The sequence below is a fragment of the Nicotiana tabacum genome, chromosome 6 (assembly GCF_000715075.1).
Source record: "Nicotiana tabacum cultivar K326 chromosome 6, ASM71507v2, whole genome shotgun sequence".
NCBI lineage: Eukaryota > Viridiplantae > Streptophyta > Magnoliopsida > Solanales > Solanaceae > Nicotiana > Nicotiana tabacum.
The window spans coordinates 77,922,288-77,938,220 of NC_134085.1; the positions used below are offsets into that span (position 1 = coordinate 77,922,288).

Genomic DNA, 15,933 nt, shown 5'->3' on the forward strand with positions numbered 1-15,933 from the left:
ATGGATCATATAATATCCGTATCATAAGTCTTGAAGTCAAACGAGTTATGAAACAAAAGTCGACAAAAGTTGTTGCAACTTAGGTTCATAGTTTTACTTAAACTGTCAGGTCGAATATTACTAAACTTTTCTCCCAATTTACTAAGAATTACGGGGTGATCTACCCACCAAAATAAATATCTATGAGTTTGTTTCCAACGTATTAAACAGTTCATCAATACGATCTCAAAGTATAGATTATTTGTATTTTTGCAAGCCTGCGCATATTGGTAAGGTGACAAGTAGGTGTATCACCTACTTGCCAAAATGAGAGGACAAAATTAAAAGCCCCAAAGTAGGCCAAGAGGGAACATTTAAGAGATTATCAAATCATTTATTTCACCCATATTTTAGACCTTCAAAACCAAATTGAATCCCTACAACTCCTCCCCAAAAATCCAACACAAACCCTAGGGTATTTCTAGTGTTACGACGTGATTCTTGTGCTGAAAAGTCCGGACAACTTGCTAGTTTCTTTTCCTCCTTCTTGTAAGTGAGTTGAGGAACTAGTTTTTGATTAATAAGGACCAGGTTTTATGGGTTACATTCAGTACAAGTTAAGGTTATGATCTTCCTTCCATTATCTATGCGTTTGCGAGTTGTAACTCTATCATAAAAACTAGACCTAGCGAGTTTCGAAAGAGTGGTATGTTGTTTGGCCTTGCGTCATGGTTGGATGTTGTGAACTTATTTGTAAGTTAAACTCATGGCTGGTTTACTGGATAAGAGGCTTAATTATATACTTTTGGTTGTGTTTCTCAATTTGAAAGAAAAGACAAGTCGAAACATGTTTAAATAAACTGAAAAATGAATTTTGAGTTGCTGAACTTGTGGGGCTGTTTTGTGGGCTGTTCGTGTTGCTATTGGATTGTATCTTTTGCTACTATTTTTATGGAGTTGAGAAGATAAAGGGTGTGAAGAAACACCACATAATGGAAAGGTGGTTTGCTGGTCGTTCGTTATAATATTTCCGGGTCGTTTAACACTACTATGGTGGTCGTCTTATGTATGAAGTGATTAGGTTGTGCGGACTATTTTGGGAGGCTCAATATGATTATTATTGATGTTGTTTGGGTTGTTTGGTGATTGTTTTGACTTGTGTGAAGTCATATATATAGGTGAGTTGATGTTCGTTTCCTCGTAAAATAGGTTGCATTCAATACATAATAGTTACGACACCTAAACGATAACGATAGTTTCATTTCTCTTATTCTAGACTAAGGAGCCATGAAAATTGCATAACTTGAGGTTGCGAAGAATATACAAGGTATGTGAGGCTATGACTTTCCTTCTTTTGCACAAGTCCGATAGTACATAATGCAATGAACTAAGATACTCTGCTCTTAGAAGCTAGTAGTACTTACATTGTTTCCCTTCTTATGGAGCGATTGATGTTGATGTTGCTTCTATTATTCTTATGTTATCATTGTTGTTGGTACTTCCTGATTCTTATAAGATTCATGATGAAGAGTTGGTCATAATAACGTGTACAAAGGATACCGACTTTAATCACTCCGAAAGGTTCAAATATTATTCCAATGAGTCCAGCATGCATTGTATATATGTATATATTTTACTCTACCGAGCCGTGCTATAGATGGCCAGGTACGACACCTATTGTGCAACCACTGATAAGTTAGGTTTTACTGAGCTCCACGTGGCTGGGTCGATTCTATCGAGCCTTATGATGGCCGAGTACTATTTTACCAAGTCCTCTCTGAGGCTGGGTACGATATGATGATGATGCACACAGTGGCGTGTGTTTTAAAAGTTTAGGTATATATATGTTTGTATCAAGCATTTCATGTCAGTAGCCCACAAAGGTACAAAGATGATACAGGTTGTATATTCTCTATCCTTATTCACAATACTATTCATACTTATGCTTTTCTGCCTTGCATACTCAGTACTTTAACCGTACTGACATCCTTTTAATTTATGGACACTGTATGTTGTGCTACAGGTCTGATAGACGGGTAGACGCAGCTCCCCCACCACAGTAGGCTGCCTAGTTCAGCTGTTATTGGAGAGATCCCTTCTCCGGACTTGCCATGGTCTTGGTATGCATTTTTGCTATAGACATGATTGGTATGTCGGGGTCTTGTTCCGGTTATGTTGCAGCACTTATGTTCCTTTATAGGCTCATAGACAGGTGTCGACTCATGTATAGTTTGGTATGCCTTGTCGGTTGAGTTTTTGTTGTATAGTCTTTCATGGCAGCGTGGTAGCTCGTACCTTATATGTAGTTTCTTGATTGTCTGGTCATCCCATGTTATGTATGTTCATGCCATCATCTTTTATTGTTGGTTGTCCATGATCCATGTCTACCATTTATACTGATCTCGTCATCCCTAAAATATAATAAAGAACGTTAGATAAAATGTAGGTTGGTGCTCGGCAAGTATGGTTGGGTGCTAGTCATGGCCCTCCAGTTTGTATCGTGACAGCAGGCTCCGTAAATGCACCTTCCTTTCCCTTTCTGCAACAATTTTGTGGATGCTGGGCGAGGATCTCGATCTGCCGGATGGGATTCAGAAGTTGGCAACCCACTTGACTTACGATGAGCGTAAGTGGCTAGCATTATCTAAGGATAGGTGGGGGGTAAAACATCACGGTACTTGCTATGTGATTTGCTCCCCCCTTTCTCTCAGAAGGGCGCTTTTTCTTTCTACGTACTAACTCTTTCATCGTAGGCATTGGGAGTCCCTTAAAGCGTGGTCGTGCCCTTAGGAGAGGGAGAAAGACCGTCGGCTTCAGGACTAAGGGATGATAATAATAACAATAAGCAGGAGAGGCCTTTGCAGGACGACAGTGATTGTAGCAAGACGAGTCCAGCCCAAAGGGTTAGAGAGGGCATATAAGCCGAACCTATGGCACCTGAGGTCTCTGGCTCTAGTGAAACGGTCCTTCCTCTACTGCCATCTTTCTTTATCGTCGAAGGTGCTTCTAGGAGCGAGGGATCTTTGCCGTTGGCTTCTTCTCCTATCGAAGGCACTTTGAGGGATGTTCAATGCCAAAGGGCATGTATATCGGGTGACCGTGTCCCAAATCGGGGTGGTTCTACCGGGGTAGATGAAGCCAGACCAATAGATTTACGATCAACGCTTGAGGAAGATTAGCGGCTTTACTCGGAGGTAGTTCCAGGCCGTTCATACTGGTTTTATAGTTTCATAATTTTCACTTTCTTACCATGTTTCTCTTCCACAGGCCTTTAATAAGGTCAAATCTGCACTGCTTCGCCGTGAGGCCGGATTGCGAAAATATGTTGATGGGGAGAAATCCCTTAGGCTTTTTACGATGAAAGGGAAGATGAGTTGGCACATTTACGGTATGAGGCGAGTCAAAGCTCGAATGATGAGAGCTACCTGAAGGAGCAGGTAGTTTTGTTCCGAGGGAGTGTGTGTTACTTTTTCTAGCTCCTGAGGCTAATATTTGGTATGTATGTTTCAGTTGCAGAAAAGATGGAGGACCAGGAATGCCTTCAGAGCGAAGTTGGTCGATCCAAGCGTGAGTATGATGAGTTGAAAGCTTGGGCGGACGTTCAGGCTTCAGCGGAGAAGGGTGCTTTGGCTAAAGCTTCCGCCTTTGAGGTTCCACTTCGCTTAGCTCGTGTTAATAGCTTGGCTCGAAGAGATATGATTACAAAGCTTGAGTCTGAGCTTTTGAAGATAAAGGCGGAGGTTGTGGATGCCCGGGTTAAAGCCGTAATAAGATAAACTAAGTGTAACAATAAAATGGCGATCTGTCTAAAGGACGCTACCGATGCTCCAGCTGAGCTGAAAAGGACTTTTGACTGCGAGGGAAAAAGCAAGGAGTATACTCAGTGTAGATCTCAAAGTGAAACCCTCTAGGAGGTCTATGCTAAGGGTTTTGACCTTTCAGAAGAGGTGAAAAGGGCGAAGGCAGACGAACGCGGCACTAAGTCACTTAAGTCTGACGCCGAGGATAGCGAGGCTGAGGTCGATGGGCCATAATCCCCAAGGGGGACATAGATTTCCTTTTCTGTTTACATACGTAGTACTTTCAAAGTACGTTATAAATGGAGCTTGTATTTTCTTGCATTTATGTATAAAAGGAAAACCTCGCAGTTTCATTTCTCTTGCATTTCTTTTTGCCTTTATTTTAGCCAGATGAACTGGTCTTTGAGTTAAAAGGAATCCTTAGATTCGTGGTATGGCCTTGGTGCTCATTAGGTTGGCCCGTAGGCGCTTATACGCTTGGTCGATATGACCTTTTAGTATAAGCTGGCGTCCGAGCTCTTATGCTTGTGCTCTTAGGCATGTTTGGTCAATTGTTTTGGGTTTAGTCTATGAGTTGGGTATCGGCTCGAGCTCATTCGACCCTCGTGTTTTTGAATTTCTAGGTGGCCCTTAGGCTCTTACGCGTTGGGTCGGTACGACCTTTTGTGTGGGCTGGCGATAGTGGCTTGTTTACCGTAAAAATGGTAACAACAATTAAATTTGTAAATGAGATTCTAAAAATACGTGATCTATTCTCAAGCTAGTTGTTTAGAGCAGCTAATGCTATGAATAAAAAGTTTATGGCAAAATATGAGCTAGAAATGGAGTGATAACCAAACCTAAGGGCTTACTATTCGGGCTTGTTTACGAAGGTGATACAGGCTAAAACGGGGAGTTGAACGAACCGAGAAACCTGCTGCCTGAGTGTAGGATTAGTCGATGAGGGGCCTTAGGGTAGATGTCCGACCTGATCTCGAGTTATTGGGGTCTGATATCTGGCTCGAGTTCAAGGTGTCAGGGGTAGTCGGGGATGGGATAACAATTAAGATATGATCATACAAGGCTCTTTATGGCCAATACCAAGCGGTAGAATGAAGAACAAGTAAGTAAGCGATAAATATTAAAGTGGCCACGGGCCAGTGAGAATGAGCAAGTTAGAAAGAAGAGGGAGAGAGAGAGATATTATTGATCTTGTGGAGAGAAAATTGGAGTAACATCAACCCTTTACAAGGTGGCGTAGGTTCCCTTTATATAGGAGGGGAACCCGGCTATAGTACATGGGCATTAATTATAAAGTATGTAGATGTGATGGTTAGACGTGACGCTTCAGCGTAGGCTCTGGTTAGGATGGCCCTGTCAGACTTAGCCGTGTGCCTAGGGAACTTCCCCTTTTGTTCTAGCCTCATCCTTTATCTTCTTTGAGTCTGGCCCCAAAGAGCCCCGAGGGAGGGAACTCCGTCGTGGCTTCACTTCCTCGTGGTATCGAGGCATTCTTCCTAAGTGGCTCGATAGCGAGAAATTAAGTTTTCTGATTTTGCCGCATACAAATAGTCTCCGCGTTTCCCGAAATGAAGTGATGGGAACTGATTCTGACACTTGACTCCTCGAAATTATTATGGTGACGTCGCACCAATGATGCAACCTGTGGCGTGAGTTTTTGTGACAACCGGGGTGCCCTATGGACTTGTGCATTTTGACATCATTTAACATGCTGCCTATTCCAGTTCTCTGAGGTGAGTGTACCACTGTCGTTTCAATTTTTCAAGAGCGCAGTAATTGCATCCACTGGTCAATCTCTCGAAGCCTTGATGATAGTGTCGTTACCCCTTAAAAATGGGGGTGCCTTGGCACTGATTTTTCTATCCTGGTACCTTCGTTGGTTCATTTGCCCATTTCTTATAATCTTCTTTTATCTCTGAACATCATGTTTGGGACTCGTGGCCTCAAGGCCGTTTGGTGGAGCTCCCATAGATTGTGTTGTGTACTTTTGTCGGGGCTTCCCTTTGTCGAGCATGATCATGCTATCTTGTCGTTGCGGTGGTCGTTGATATGTCTGCCATTGCTCTTGTTGTTGGCCCGAGATGATGACGGGTGGGGAGTGGGTTTTACCCTTATGTAGACAGTCATTCGGACTATGCACCACTGCTCACTCTTCAACCTTTGGCTTTGGCGGGCCATGTCTCCTTTCTCTGCCTCCTCTGCATCCTCTCCTTTTCCTCTTCTTCATCTTCTCCGACAGGAATCCCCCCGAGGGATTGAGCTGGGAACCTAGAGGAGGAGGCGGTCAAAGGAATCGCCCTCGAGGATGCGTGCTCGAGCATGCTGATGCTGGAGATGGATTTTCGAGGATGGATCGGGCTTTTGGGTTTGATCACATGTACATCCTTCCGTTCCTCCATTTTTTGGTGTAGAGAACCTCTGTAGGCTTTTGCAACTGTATGTAAGGGCCCCTTGACGGCTGTTATACATGGATTTTTATGAATATGAATATACTTCATTGACTTTTGCTTTCGATTCTTGCCTTATAATTGCATGCACTCATGCCCTTTGAGGCCTTTGAATGTTTTCCTTTATTGTTGAACACTGATAATCTAACTCGGATATGAGCATTCTCTCCGATCCTTTGTTGATTGACATGGATCTTTTTCTAGCCTATCATCGTACCTCGGACCAAGCCTGAATTGATCTAATAGGTTCGGGCTGTCGGGCTGTCCGAGTTGCATGGAGATAGTACGCTGTGTTTTGGAGCTTTCGAGGATGATATTCTGAGTGAAGGATAGCTTTGGGTACCTGGGGGTCTCTTTTGAACTTGACGCAGATAGCCTTTTAAAGCGTAGCGGATGGACTCCTATTGAGGTATTGCCTGTACTCACGCGCTGCTTCGAACCATCGTGATCAAAGTTTCGCGTGCTTATATTTCCTTTTTTAGAAAAGGAAACCATGAGATCGGGCATCGCCTTAGGTCTAGTGATGGCATTGAAAGCTTCCCGAAATTCGACTTATTTTTTGTCGGGGATCCTCGAGGTGGGATGCTGCCTCGAAACTGGAGACAATAGGATCGACTCCTTGAGGCCTGTCTTCTTCGTCGAAGGATGCCTCTAGGATCAGGTATTACCCTATCGATATATATCGAGGTCGTTGGCCTCCCAGGGCTCACTCCGGATAGGTGAATCGTCGTTGTTTCCTGCATATATGTGGGGCGACTTTGGCTTCTTCAAAAGGCCTCACTATTTTATATAGCTACTCTTCCGTCTTGGCATAGGTTTCTTCATTTCTTCAGGCGCGAAAAGCATTGGAGCATGTATTTTCCTTAGTTTGTCGACTCTACCATAGCGATGGCAACTACTTCGGGGCCGGCCTGGTAGGGCAGAGAGAGTTCCATGCCTAGCATTCAGGATCTGCGGGAGTTCCCTCTGAAGATTGTGTCTTTGATAAGAGAGGAACATCTGGAGATGGTGAGGAGATATTATGGATGGAGCTAAGAGATAGTGCTGCAGGCGCTTTCCCTGGGTGAGAGCATTACAGACACTGCTGATAGATTCTTGAACGTGTACCTATATCCCTTCCTCGGGCAATTACATAGAATAATACCAGCCCCTTGGGCTCAATCTCAGAACGGTACAAGCCCCTCGGGCTCAATCTCAAAACAGTACCAGACCCTCGAGCTCAATCTCATATCACAATGGGTACCCGCGCTCACTAGGGGTGTACAGACTCCTGGAGGGGCCCCTTACGGCCCAAGCGCAATATCAAGCCACCTCGTGGCATCATCACTAGGCCCTCGGCCTCATATCAATCAAGCCACCTCGTGGCATACATATCTCAGGCCCTCGACCTCATAATCAGTATCAAATGTTTCCTCACAACATAGGCCCTCGGCCTTACTCAGTCATCATCAAACTAGGTCTCTTTTCTACTTCTTTTTTGGTATCTTAGGAGAAAGGTTCATCGGACTAAGATTTCTATCCTAGGAGAAAGTTCATCATACTAGGTCTTCTATCTTAGGAGAAAGATTCATCAGACTAAGATTTTGATCCTAGGAGAAAATTCATCAGACTAGGTCTTTTTTTTTGTTATCTTAGGAGAAAGATTCATCAGACTAAGATTTTTATCCTAGGAGAAAGTTCATCAGACTAGGTTTTCTATCTTAGGAGAAAGATTCATCAGACTAAGACATTTATCCTGGGAGAAAGATTCATCAGCCTAGGTTTGCTTATCTTAGGAGAAAGTTCATCAGACTAAGATTTCTATCCTAGGAGAAAATTCATCAGACTAAGATTTCCTATCTTAGGAGAAAGATTCATCAGACTAAGATGTTTATCCTAGGAGAAAATTCATCAGACTAGGTTTTCTATCTTAAGAGAAAGATTCATCAGACTAAGATTTCGATCCTAAGAGAAAAGTTCATCAGACTAGGTCTCTTTTTCGGTATCTTAGGAGAAAGATTCATCAGACTAAGATTTCTATCCTAGGAGAAAATTCGTCAGACTAGGTTTTCTATCTTAGGAGAAAGATTCATCAGACTAAGATTTTGATCCTAGGAGAAAGTTCATCAGACTAGATCTTCTATCTCAGGAGAAAGATTCATCAGACTAAGATTTTGATCGGGAGGAAGATCCATCAGACTAGGACCTTTTATCCTAGGAGAAAAATTATGAAGATCAACGGCAAGATTTTATGCACAATAGCAAGATAAATAAAGGCAAAAATTTTGAGAAACTTCCCTTTGTCGGCTCTTCTCTTCTTTTCTTTTTTTTTGAATCATTTTCCTTGCACTCCTTTGTTCCTGTTTCACACAAAGAAAAAATTTTCAGTTTTAAAAATGGTGGTCAGTTTGTGACCTTAAGTCTTGAGCAACTTGGCTTTTGTTCGATCAGCTTGAGTCGGTCTTAAGAGACTTCTGTTCTGCACCAACTCTGATTGTTTTATACCCAGTATCATTTGTATTTGCGGCTCAATCAGCCTTATCCCAACTGGAGATCTTTGCTTAGGTGACCTTTTCCAATATTTTGAATGACTTCCTGCTTTTTGAGCAATTTGTGTATTAGAGAGAATCACCAGTTATCTTTGCTTGCGCCAAGTAGGCTGACAAAAGTCTTTTGGGGAAGCCTTTGCATGAATCCTCAAGGCATGTTAATAGTATAACAACTGAGCGTGTTGGCCAAATTTACTTTGTGCAACTGAAAAGCTGGTAGCAGATTTTGAAATATTTTCTTGCTTGTTTCGACAGGACTGACTCGGAATGAAGGACACAATGATGCAAAAAAATAAGTATTAACAAGAAATGCCCCTGTCGGAAGGACAGAAGGAAGAATTCTTTTTTTTTTCTTTTTGTTTCTTTTTTTTCAATAACTAGCCGTAATGATCATGACATGCATTTTGGACTTAACGGTCGATCTACCAAACTAATCCAATCTTCCCTGTTACTATTCTTATGACCTTTGAAGTCGAGCTTGTTTATGCCAATTTTTCGCATCAGCTTCACGACTCACTTTCGACAAGTAGTGCCCGAGAGGTTTTCACCAACAAGTCTCTCTCATTTATTCATCTCTGCTTACCGTCGACTTACAGTGCCCGTGAGGGTTTTCACTAGTAAGACTTTCTCATTTTTTCTTTTATTTTCTTTTTCTTTTTGCTTCTTGTGTGAGTAACTTGACAGTGTTCTATGTGGTGTGATAACCGTTGCTCTTTGCATGCTTCTCTTGGCATTCTTGAAGGCTTATTGGGAGGTCTTATTGGGAAGGATTTTGGATAGGGTTGGAAAGAAAGGTCGACATGAAGGCTCAAAGTAGACTCAAAAATGAGGGGTTATGGACTTACAACTCTTGGAATTGACTCTTTCAAAAGTGAAATAAAACTTTTTCCCCAGTTTCAGCTATTGGGGATTTTTTTTTTCTTTTGAATTCTTATTTGGTTGGACCGAACCATGAGGCTGCCTACGTATCCTTTTTTTTAAGGAATCAGGTCGAACGTAGTTCAAATATCTGACCTAACTAATTTTTTTTATTTTTCTTTCTGTTGTTTTTTTTTCTTTATTTTCCTTTTGTTTTCAAAACAAGTTGCCCCAATTCCTATTTTTTAGGGCATGGACCGTTGACAAATCTTTTCTTCTTTTTTTTTTTTTTGAACTTTCTAAGAATTGCCCTAGTTTTTACTCTTGGGACATGGATTTTTTTTCTTTTTCTTTTTTTGACTCTAAACTTAATTCCAAAAGAGGGTAGTCAAAGAAAATAACACAGGCTCAAAAGGGGTAGTGAATGATATAAAGTGTTTGGGTAGCACAAAAAGGGCCTCCCAACCTCGAGAACGTCAAACATGGTATCTTTTCGCGATTACAACATTGACAAACATGTCTGTCTTCTTGGTGTGCCGTGGTCACAATACATTTTTTCATCCCTTAGTGACAAACTTTCCAACAAACTTCAATTGATTAAACATCCTCAAGCCCGATCTTCACAATGATTTGAAAGTGAATTTTACTCGACCTTAGTTCCAAAGTATTCCAACTCTTTCTTCATCCTCAAATGTATTATTTTTAGTTATCCAATTCCAGATTAAATCAGTTCCTAAGATCTGGCCAAAATTTCTGCATGCATGTCATGTCATTAGAACTAGCGATAAAAGAACTAGGAACAGAATGACTCAAAAGGACCGACTGTATTTAATTGAGTAAAGGATGAACGGGTTTTACAACTAAACAAGCAACACAAAATACAAGTTACAACCTTAAAATAACCCGAATAATGAAAATAGCAACAGAACAGAAAGACAAAACTCACGCAAACAGAATGGAGGGATAGAAGGGTTTAACTCAATAAAACAAATAAAATCTAGATCACAACCCTGAAATAACCCAGATAATAGAAAAAACATCAAAACAAGCTACCAAGATTCCTTCCTAGTAGGGAGGGAATGACTTTTCAATTGCTAGGCTTGACATTTAGCCACAAATTTGTTCATCAGAATCAGCAGAGCCTTCTCCAATTTCAACATCATTAACTTCAGTTAGCAAGTTCCTGAGAGGATTCTCATACTCCATGTCACCCGGCATCATCCCCACAAAGTGTGCATCATGATGTGCAGGTAAAGGATTCTGCACAATATTCTGGGTGTCACTGTCTTGGATCACAATCAGGTTCTCCTGGATCATCCTTTCTATTTCTCTTTTCAAATCCCGACAGCTTTCAACATTGTGCCCCTAGGCATTGGAATGGTATTCACACCTTTTAGAAGGGTCAAAGCTTCTTGCACGGGGGTCCACATGATTTGGAGAAATAGGTGCAATCATGTCATACTGCTTTAATTTCTCAAACAAGCTTGCATAGGACTCTTCTATTTGTGTAAAATTATCTTGCAACCTTTGTTCCCTTCTATACCCCTGGCTTGGATGTGGGTTATAGGGCATTTGAAAATTTTGTGGAGGCTGGTGGAGATTTTGCGGTGTTGGTGCTCGCCTTCTGGGGTGTCTTGGTGGCCGGGCAACACATTGAGGTGAAGCAATAGAGTATTAAGGGTTCTGAAGTGGATAATAGTATTCAGGGGAATCATGAGAAACCTGATGAGGTTGCTCATACCTTCGAGATGCTCTCCTAGGAGCTCTTCTCGACCCTGATGTCATCATGATTTCTTCGTGCTTCTCATTCGTGTCACTAAAATTATCGGATTCAATCGGGACAACCTGAGTTGCGGCTTTGAGAATTGCTTGACTTATAATTTTGCCTGTCTTAAGACCATTCTCAATCATTTCCCCCATTTTGATTGCTTCCGAGAAGGATTTACCCACTGCGGACATCATGTTTTGAAAATAATCTGGCTCTTGAGCCTGAAGGATGACAGTGATTAACTTGTGCTCATCCATGGGTGGCTTAACTCTGGCCGCTTGCTCTATCCATTTAATGGCATATTCCTGAAACTTTCAGTTGGTTTCTTCTTCAAGTTTGGAAGGGAATTGCGGTCTGGGGCAATGTCAATATTGTATTGGAACTATTTGACAAAGGCCTGTGCCATGTCATCCCAAACATACCAGCAAGACGTGTCTTGATCCATAAACCATTCAGAGGCTACTCCCGTAAGGCTTTACCCAATATAAGCCATCAACAATTCTTCATTTCTTCCTGCACCTCTCAGTTGATTGCAATACCTTTTTAGGTGGGCTATGGGATCTCCATGTCCATCATACTTTTCAAATTTGGGAGTCTTGAAACCAGGCGGCAAGTGGACATCGGGGAACATACATAGATCTTTGAAGGCAACACTCTTTTGACCTGCCAACCCTTGCATGTTTTTCAACCGTTGTTCTAAGTTTTTCACTCTTTGGGTAATTTCTTCCTGTACCATCTTTCGGGCAGGCTTCTCAATGTTTGCAGGAAGATCAAACGAGTACGAGTGAAACTCAGAAGAGTGGTATTTCTCTTGTTGTGTAGCAAATTGTGACTCATGACGATGCTGTCCTTGACCACTGGCCCATGCTTGACACATTTCGGTCATTTGCTGTTTCAGTATTCTATTTTTCTCAAACACAGTAGACTCTTGTTGAACCCTCTGACCCTGAGTCTCTTGAGCACTTGTAACAGCTTCGATGTCAGTTATCATTTTTCTTTGTATCTTGTGTTTCCAGCTTACCACAAACCGACTACGTCAACCTTTTTCACAATTCAAAACAAAACATGTTAGAATGGACTCAGTCGGTCCTTATTATTATCAATATTTCTCATTTCTTCATTTTTTTTTCATTTCTTTTTAATGGTGATCGAACCTGATGTGGGTTGCCTACGAATCATGTGGGAACAAGAATCGAATCTTACGTAGTTCGGGAAGATCATGAATAAAGTAAATAAACTAATTTTTTTTTTGAATTTTTTATTTTATTTTTTCGAAAGAAAGACTTATAAAGAAGAAAGGGAATATTTTTGTATTTTGATTTTTCTTCAGCATTTTTGCAAAGAAAGACTTCTAAAGAAGAAAGATTTTTTTTTTTGAATTTTTTTTCTGGAATTTTGGAAGAAAAACTTCTAAAGAAGAAAGAAAATATTTTTAGAATTTTATTTTGAATTTATGAAAGAAATGCTTCTAAAAAAAAAGAAAATATTTTTGAATTTTGAATTTTCTTTTCAATTTTGAAAGAAGAATGAAAATATTTTTGGATTTTTGGAAGGAATTAAAAGAAAATATTTTTGTATATATTTTTTTAAAAAAAAACAATTAGGGTCTAAAAGAAAGGTTTTGTAAAGAAGCAAGCAATGGAAAATATTTTTGGATTTTTTGAAAATTGGGGTCTCAAAAAAGACTTTTCTAGAGAGGAAGTAAAGGAAAATATTTTTGGATTTTTTAAAAATTATAGGCCGGAACCGATGAGGTTTGCCTACGTATCTCACATCCGGTGAGAATCAGACCCGCGTAGTTTGCCCAGTTTTGACAGAACAGGAAAACATGACACTTGAAAATTTTGGCTCATTTTGAAATGACTTTTTTTCCCAGAATTTTGGCAGATTTTCAGAATTTTCTAAATATCTACATCTCACTTTTTTGTTTCTTTTTTCTTCTTTCTCCTCTTTTTTGATTTTTTTTTCTTTTTTTTCATTTTCTTTCCCTATTCAGAAGCCAGTCAACATGCAAGCCAAAATAGACAGATACGCAAGTAGCACGTAAGATGCATCAAGATGGTCTTTTGATTTTTGGGTACACCTGTCCTAGACAGACTCAACCCTTGTGTTGAGTCTCCAAAGTCAAATGCACGTGATGCAAACAAACGTTCCTACTAGGGATCCAGTATGAGGCTGAGTTATTCTAGGTTTAAAACCTGGGTGTATTGTTCTAGACCTGGCTTACCCGAGCGGACAACTCGAGCCGGGGGGGGGGGGGGGGGGGCTGCGTACCGGTAACTAAAAGATCATCCGGCTTTGCAACTTGTCCGAACCTCGTTCTATTTGGGATATGACACTAACATAAAGAAGTCACGCCAGCGTGCACCCCTCAGAAGAGGGAAGAGAGGGGTTTTGTAGCAGTTTATATACAGTTCAAATAATATCAAAGCGGTAAAAAGTAATATTTAGCACATTAGGCCCAAACATGTAATAAAATCATATAATAAATATAGCTAAATATAACAATTATTCTAAGCTCGAATTCTTGAACCCTGAACTAGGGATTCTGGGTTCTGATCCCCAGCAGAGTCGCCAGAGCTGTCACACCTCCTTTTTCACTACACCCTGAGAAGGGGTATGAGGCCTATTATCTGATTTTAATACATGTTCTAACCTATGGTACAATTTTAACTTTATAACCGCTTTAATTAATTATTTTTTAGAAGAAAGATTCAACATCATCTAAAACACGTCTTGAACCACGTCACATAAATGCACCCGCGGTCCACGACACATTTTATCTAACGTTGTTGAGATTTGGATTTTGGGTCACATAAATGCACACCCAAATGTTAGCAATTACAAATCACAACTACGTCACGGGAATCGTACTCGTAGCCATGATAATTTATTTAATTAACGCACCTAAAGCAACTAGCGCATTAGAATTATCTAAAGATTATTTATGGAAGGAATATGGGAAGGCTTACAACAACATTAGTTCTGATGGCATATTAATTCTTATCTAACAACCCAAATTATGTGTACTTTTTACAGAGAAGACAAATTATTTAATATATATGTACTTATAGTTACCACTGGAGGGTTTATCTTGAATTAGACTCAATCTTTCAAATAGCAACCATATAACGAGAGATACTAAAACATTTCATGGCAAGAAATGGCAAAGAACATCCATACCGATCCACATAATAGATCCAATTATTCCTGGAATCCAAAATGGTAACCAGAGGCTACTTCAAGCATCCGAATATCATATAAATTTATCACCAACAAGATCAAACCATATATAATTTGTTCATTAAACACAAATGAAGAGTGACAAGTTATTATTGTAGAAGGCAGCTTGCTGAAAAGCAGACTAGACCAAGTTAATTGCAAATCCCGTGGCCCAAGTTAACAGTTTCAGATTCTTGCCACAATAAGGAAAATATTATTTACTTCAAGAAGTTAAGACTCAAAACCAAGAAAAAACTTTGTATACTACATGAATTTTAAAATTGACAGAAAGTATTCATATAAGACAAAAAAGTTCATCTATATAACTAAAAATTCACAAATAAATGACTCATCAATCAAAGACGGTGCAAATACAAATCGAAATAAACACTCAAAGTAAAAGTATTATTTGTTCAAGATCAAAAGTAGAACAACTTAAAGGAACTCGTAACAAAGGGATAAATACGGAGAAATCGGACCTTTATTGATGGATGTGTAATACAGCGAAAATAATGGCCATGGATCTTTCTTCAACACCAGACCGGACATCCTCGCCGACAAACTCAAACGAAGCTCTCGAAAATCAAAAACCGGGCTCAACAGAAAGCTTCACTCGATCTATTCCATTTTGGTTAGAATAGGTTAGATTTCGTGGAGGAAAAGTAGTTGGTTTCAAGGTTGTTTCATGGCTGATTTTGCAGCAGCTATGGGGCTTTGTTGAGGTAGTTTTTGAGCTGGAATTTGGGGTGTTTTGGGGGGATTTCGGGCTGAAATTTTGGTGATGGATCTGCTACATTTTTATGGTGAGAATGAGTAGGGAAGAAGATAAATTTTATCTATTTTTGGTGTTGTGAAGATGATGGTGACTTGATGAGGAAGAAGAGGAGTACGACTAATTTTCTTAGGAGTTTTTACTCCCCTCTTCGTTTCTGATTCCTCTCCCTTTCAACTCTTAGGCATTACTCTATATGTAGAGTCTAGATTTATGTTATTTTTTTGTGTATTTTGTCAATTAGTCCCTAGGTCTTTTGTGTATTAGGTCCCTAGGTTTTTTTATTTATCTTTTGTTCCCAAGAAGAGTCTAGAAGGGTCCCTTGGATTAGCTTAATGGATATTGGGTATTGGGCTTAAGGAATGGGCTAGAAACTTGGGCATTTATGACTAGCTATGCTTCAAATTAGCTTAATTAACTAAAAATACTATCAAAAATATTAATTAGCCTTACTTAAGTAAAAATAATTATTAAAGAAAAAATACTGACCGTTAAAGCAAAAACTATTTTTTGTATTTTTTCAAGATTAAAAATGACTACAAAAATATTAATGAAACTA

General features: G+C 40.0%; 1 long non-coding RNA gene across 1 annotated transcript in view; it reads right to left on the minus strand.

Annotated features, from left to right (window-relative positions):
- Positions 1-15,597, minus strand: part of LOC142181632 (uncharacterized) — a 38,761-nt gene extending 23,164 nt beyond the window's left edge. Inside the window, exon 1 of the long non-coding RNA XR_012710426.1 lies at positions 15,082-15,597. This is a non-coding gene — a long non-coding RNA (uncharacterized LOC142181632). The remainder of the gene's footprint in view (positions 1-15,081) is intronic.
- Positions 15,598-15,933: the final 336 nt, after the last annotated feature.